Consider the following 6,884-nt stretch of genomic DNA (forward strand, 5'->3'; position numbering starts at 1 on the left):
CTAATCCAAATCCAGTTTAGGATTTGTCATAGTATGTAAATGTTCCCAAGCTAGCTCACGATAGGCACACACTCTAATTTCATTAGCACAGCATTTCGTGTGGAGTCATTTCCCCCCAGAGCAGCAATTAGGCAACCTCATGAGCTGCAGAAGGACTCCTGGGAATGAACGCTTGCAGAGCCTGGCTCCTTGTCATGTATCTGCCCAAGTCAGCATTTCCCTGCACTCAGGTTATGTCGGGCTCCACGATAATGCTCACAGTGATGCCTTCTATCTGAACATGAGGATGTATATAAATGTGCATAAATCAGAGGCAGTTCAGAGTGATTTGTGTTTCATGTGCCTTCAGGCTTTGTAGGGAAGTGATTTCCCATATATGACTGAAATGACTTAGGTAGCAGATACTATCGTCCAGCAGCTGTATTGTAATAGATACAATTGGAAACGTTTCTTGTTTTTGCATTAAAGATAACTTGGAAATTGGATCTGTCAGCTCCGCCTGGTAGCACACAAAGCCCTTCATTATATAGCACTCACTACATTTATGCACTGTACTGGTCTACCAGGTCCCCACAAATGGAGAAGCTGCTTGTTGTAAATCCATCATTTTATCTGCAGCGGCTTTAAGCACCGGACTTTCTGCAATTTGTGCTAAGATGTCTTGTTTTTACCATTATGCAGTAGCCTTGGGAAAGATACTCGATCCTTGCTGTGGTTATCACACTTCAGTTTTCCAAGTAAAGCCCTCAGCTTCCTTCTCATGAATGCATAATTGCTTGGTTTTAGTCTTCAGCAAAATGTCCATAATGAATGACCCGGAGCTGAAGAAAAACAGTTCGTTTTATCCAGCCCAACCAAAACCCTGATCTAACAAAATGTCATATAGGAAAAGCCATTCAAATCTCTTGAATCCAGCGATACTCCCTCCAATGTATGTGCTATAAATACATGAATAAAACATTTTCCAGCTTTTCAGAAGCGATCTGAGACTCTTTCTTCTATGCTTTCAGCTTAGCAGGAGCTACGCTTTAACAACTGATGGGTATACAATATAAAAATGGAGCACACAGCAGAATTAAATCGTGGCAGCTTGTTTTTGCTGCATAAACTGAATGATCACATTCCACCAAAATCTCTCTTGAATGACCTAGTGTGAAAAGTATTCTTTATGTGGCACAAATTATTAAAGGAAGCAACGCCTCTGTAAAGCAATTGTTCTGTTTCCCTCTTTTCAACAACTGCTGCTGAAAACACAGCCTGGACATTGCTTACTGTGCACTATTTGGACTTAAAGGCTGCGATCGTTATACTGAAATGTGTAAACTTTACATAACAAAACCTGTATATTTTTTCTGCTGAATTTTGTAAAACACGTGTTTTTCGACAAGTAAGTGAGAGTGAGCTTTGAGACCAGAGAGGTACAACTACCAGGCTGCAGTGGCAAATGCAAATTATCTGATTGATCTGACCAGTAGGATTCAAAACCAAATGAGTTTGTGCAGCTAACTGTAGTGTTCAGAGCTATAATAGCAAGGATGAAAAACCCATTTTAAACTGGATGGAAACTCTCCTGTTCTGAGGACCCTCATTGGTGTAGGAGTCAGGGAGAATTCCCCCTGCAAGCAGATGACCTGGTAGGTGCTTGGTGCACTTTCCCTCAAGAAGCCTGGGTGGGGGCATGGTAATAGCACGGAAATGGGCTCAGTGGAGCCTTTGCTCTAACATGGCAGTTCCAGTGTCTTAATGCGTAGGTACAAAGAAGTTGTTAAATAACAAGCAAGAAGAGGCTCTAGCCTTTGTCAGGGCTGTGAAAATAATGCAAAAACATGACAGGCATCAATAAGCTGAGACATGATTGTAGAATTTGCTGTCATGTATCTTCTATACCTACTATCTATAGAACTGAGTGAGGTTTTCCAAAATGTGCTGACAGTATCTTTTCATAAGTTTACAAAGTATCTTCAGATTATTTTTATAGGCTTATCTCACTACTCTCTTCTCTTTCAGGAAACTAATAGAAAACTACATACATCACAGCAGATTTTTTCAGCTTGAAGATACTCTTTGCCTCTATTCCAAAATTCTCAGTCTCCATAAGGTGTGCACTCTTGTCAAGTACTGACTGTAAATGAGCCTGTGAAGTATTGTTTGTTTTTCCTGCTGGTCTGTGTTTTTACTGAAATTAAAATCTTAAAACAACACTCAGTCATTTCCAGGACACAATGCAATTCCCACATTAATTTGGCCCTGGTAATCTGGCATTGATCTAAACCCTCTGCCACAGAGGGTTCCACAGTAACCAAAAGGACATTGCTAACATGGTGGAGAAAGTGGATGACAGAGAAAACATCTACAAAAGGGTGTGTGACCTGAGCAGTGTGTCAGGTTTGATCCCAAAATGTATGATCTCATACGCTAGGGTTCTGTGAATATCACTAACTAGCTGCTATAGGTCTAGGACTTTAATTAATGTTTTAGTGTGTTTACATTTAGCACAACTATTCTTACTCAGCAGTGCAGGCCGATACTGTTCAACTTTTACTTTGCTGGTGGAAAGTCTTACATCATGTGTTCCTTAAAGCAGAAGTAGCCACTGCTGAATGTCTCTTGACATCTGTATCCTTGTGGGTTTCAGTCTGATTGCTTTCCATGCCAATTAGTAACAATACTGCTGTGGGGAGAGCAGCTTTTTGAACATTCAGACCAGGGACATTTGGTGCCTTGGTCAAGCTTCACATCTGGGCTTGGTCCAGTTCTTGTCCTGAAGATCTTGAACTGCAGGTTTGTGCTGATGTTGGAAAAATATGGGAGGTGAAGGAGAGTGAATCTGAGTGAGGAACTGAAGAATTGGCAACCTGGCAAGCTGCATTTTCTTCCAGCTGGACCTTTCATATTCAATTTCCAATAACATCGAAATAGGATATTCACTCTCATTTATGTTATTGTCACACTAAGGCTGAGATGTGAGATAGTTTCAGCCCTGAAGAACTTGCAGCCTTACCACAAGAAGAGAAAATGCGATACCTCATCACCTCAACCCACCCACAGTGTATATATTGGTGTAACTCTTATGAGCCTCATGGCAAAGTCAGTCTTTAAAGTGGTGCTTTGAAGGAGAAGACTGGCCTGAGCTTATGAGTAACTACTAGATACTTCTTATGAAAGTACAAGTGATGAAAGCACCCAGGTGCTTAGAATCATAGAATCATTAAGGTTGGAAAAGACCTCTCAGATCACCTAGTCCAGCCATCAACCCATCTCCACTAACCACATTCCTCAGTACCACATCTCCTCGTTTCTTGAACACCTCCAGGGATGGTGACTCCACTACATCCCTGGGCAGCCTGTGCCACTGCCTCACCACTCCTTCTGAGAAGAAAATTTTCCTAATATCCTATCTGAACCTCCCCCTAGCGAAGCTTGAGGCCAATACCTCTCATCCTATTGCTAGTTATGAGAGAAGATGCCAACCCCTACCTCACTATAACCTCTTTTCAGGTAGGAAAATGCAACAGAAACCCTCCTGGTAAGGCACAGGTGCAGGATGGGACTCTGCTGGGAGCAAGGGATGATGCTGTCTGCCTACGGAGGGCCTCCGCCCTGTTCCTTCCACCTCCCTCAGGAACAATCATCTTACTGCAGGGCAGTGGGAGGTGATTTTTGTATCTGCTGTTATAAACAGGTTGCCATAAATGCATGTGTGGAGGTACTTGGTGCAGCAGGGTTGAGTTGTTTGCCTAGAGGGCTGGAATGCGAAGGAGAATTGGGGAGGGTAGAGAGGGGAAAACAAATGGGACTGGAATTAGGATGACATGGAGAAAACAGAGTAATGACAGGGTTGAAGGAGGCAGAGAGTCACAAGCCTTGGGGCTGTGGAGGCAATGAGGGCCTCAGCCCTCCTCCCTCCCACCTGGAGCAGGCAAGACCCCACAGCCCTGCAGCCCCTTGGGGCTGAGGGCAGCTGCTGGCTGCAGATAAGGTGCAGGGCAAGCCGCTAGGCTGTGACCAGAGCAGCCAGTTTCTCTCCCTGCTGGAAGCTGAAGCCGGAGCCCACAGTGGTGGCATACGTTTCAGAATTTCTCATACTCGAGTGCACGGCCAGCAGGCCGACAGCAAGTTGAGAGAGGCGATTAACACCCTGCATTTGTCTCCCCTGGTATCACCAACACAGTGTGCAGCATGAGGTCCCACCAGCACAAGAGTAAACAGAGAGAGCCCAGAGGTAAGCCACAGATGTTGTCTCATGGTATTTGAGAAGTGTGGAGAACCAGTTTTTTTCAGCCAGGGAAAAAGGAGGACAAATAAGGTTTTAACTGAATCTTTCACTACCCTAAAGAAGAGTGTGGGTTGGGAAAGGACATGTCCCGGCTAGTATCTACTTTGGAAAAGGGTAGAATCAGGAAGGGACTTTGAAAAAGAGGGAAATGTCTGAAAAATGCTTATAGCAAATCGTTCACCACAAGCCCCAAAGATGCAATTTTGTGTCTAATTTAACTTAAGAGAGTTATGAGCCTTTAGAGTTGAGAGTTGAACAATGGAAACCATGAGAGATGTAGTTGGAGACAAGTCAAAGGAATGGAGCTTATTACGTGAGTGAGAAGTGGAGAGCATATTGCAACTTGCAGGTGAAAGGCAGTTGCTAGGACATAGGGAATTGCCTTTCCCTCCTGCATACTGTTAAGAAAACAAGTCACTCGCTTCAGATATGGAAAGGAGCTCAATAGAGAGGTAAAATAACCTCTAAAGAAAGCGCAGAGAGAATGAGCACTGAGATAAATTGCTGGAGAGCTTTGGATGTTTCTGAAAAAAAGTTAGATAAGCATCATTCTGGGAATAGTTTAGATGTAGCTGATCATACCTTTGGGCAAGGGGATGCTGAATGGCTGCGTACAGACATTTCTTGTCTCTAATTCTGAGATAATAGTATTGATACCATTCCTCCATTTCTCTTAACTGGAATTTTCTTCTGTGGAAAATGGCCCTTTAAACAAAATAATCCAAACAAATAGTTTAGGGTTGCTCTAGTTTCTTTCTTTTGTGCACTTCCTCTCTAAATCATTTGTATGGGTATTACACATTCAGATGAATCCTCCAATATTTAATAAAATAAAATAAAAAATATATAATATTTAATTAAGGTATTTGCAGGTGGATAATACATACAAACTTAAATGTGGTGCCTGAGCTGCACTCCAGCTTTTTATGTGTGTAGTTAGTGCCCAAAGTAGAGATTATTCAACTGTGCTAATTTAGTAACTATAGACAGAGGTACCTACAGGCTTCTGGAATTACAATGTCATTTTTTCCTTTTTGGTGACCAGTTGCCAGCAATCAGGGGAGGTTTGGGAGCATCTCTCCTCAACACTTGATAGCATGACTTGTGGTTACCTCCAGCTCCAACTCATAATCCAGTTAGCAGATCCCTGTAACTAGATTGCCCACACAGATTCTTGGGGTGGTGCTCTGCTGAGTGTGTTTGAAAAGGAGCTAACACCTCTTCACCACAGCCCAAACCACGGGAGTTAGGAAGTGTGAAGCCACAAGCAGACGTCAGTCTTAACTGTAGTGTCCTCTAATTGATGTTGCCACGAGCACTGAAGTGGAGGGAATTCCTATCGATGAGTCTTGTGATTTCTGGTGTCTACTGGACACCCTTCTTGTAAGCTGAGCCTTTAGAAAGGCTTGTCTCTCATGTGAAACAAGCACATGTTTTTTCCATTTTCTTAATCAAGTTTTATAGAGGGTGTTTCTCTTTCCCCTGCTCTGTTTTCATGAGTGAGGAGGCTCTTCATTTTGTTGAGACTTTGACCACCTTGCCAAATCTGGCTGAGATGTCCAACATATGGATTAAAGACATGTGGAGGTGTACATGCTCCACGTACTTGTGCAAGCTAGGAGTTATCCAGGCTGGAAATTAAGGGAGTTTTAAAAGATGAAGAAATTGTCAGCCATTTGATGGCATGGGGAAGTGGTTAGGAAAGAGAAAAGTGAGTTCAAAGAAAGTGTTTGTAGATGCATCTCTCCTTGGAATATGCTTCTGTATGTGGCAACACTTAAATAAAACTGTGATAAAAGGTTTGTCAAAAGGCCTGAATTTATTGTGCTTGAAATTGAAAGAGGAGTTTCTAAAATTTAATAAATGCACAGGAGACCTGGAGCTCATAATAAAGTATGGAAGATTTGATAGTTTCTTTGAATTTGCATCTTTCAACCTTTCACTTCCTGTGGAAGAAGATATAGTATGAAACTACTTTTTTAAGACAGCAAAGATTCTCTGAAGGTTTCTGTAGTCTCTGTAGTCTATTCCGCATATTCAGAATGCAAATCAGTTCCACATCAGAGTCTTTATGCGAGGTTTTTCATTACAGGGAGACATACAAAGCACTTACCTAAAAATTTTTAAACATATTCAGAGTGGATCAAAAATTGGTAGATCTCTTTCTTGTATTTTTAAGAGACTTTTTAGTACTTTTTCCTATCAAATATAAGTAGTATATTAGCTGTATTTCTAAGTATTTGGGGGCTCTTTTGAAGCAGCGAGCAAAGGAACGTAATACTTTGAAAATATTATTGACACTATCAATTATTTTAACATCGTTTCAAAGGCAAAACAGGATCCTCACCAGACCAGCTCTGTGTCCTGGTTGTCTTGTTCTGGCAAACTATCTGTGCTGTAATGAGAAGATGGTCAGGCTAGCTTAATACTTAGCACATGATATTTTTTATCTTCAAAATGCTTTGTGAACATCAACCAAGCATATCACCTTCTGTTTCTCCACTGAATACTTCTGTAGCTGAATACAAGCAACAGATTCAGAGTCTTTGTAAAGCCTTGTGAGAGTCATTATACGCTAGTGTTAATTTTAAAGCCTTTCAGATGTCAA

Source organism: Numida meleagris, chromosome 3 (genome assembly GCF_002078875.1).
Source record: "Numida meleagris isolate 19003 breed g44 Domestic line chromosome 3, NumMel1.0, whole genome shotgun sequence".
Taxonomy (NCBI): domain Eukaryota; kingdom Metazoa; phylum Chordata; class Aves; order Galliformes; family Numididae; genus Numida; species Numida meleagris.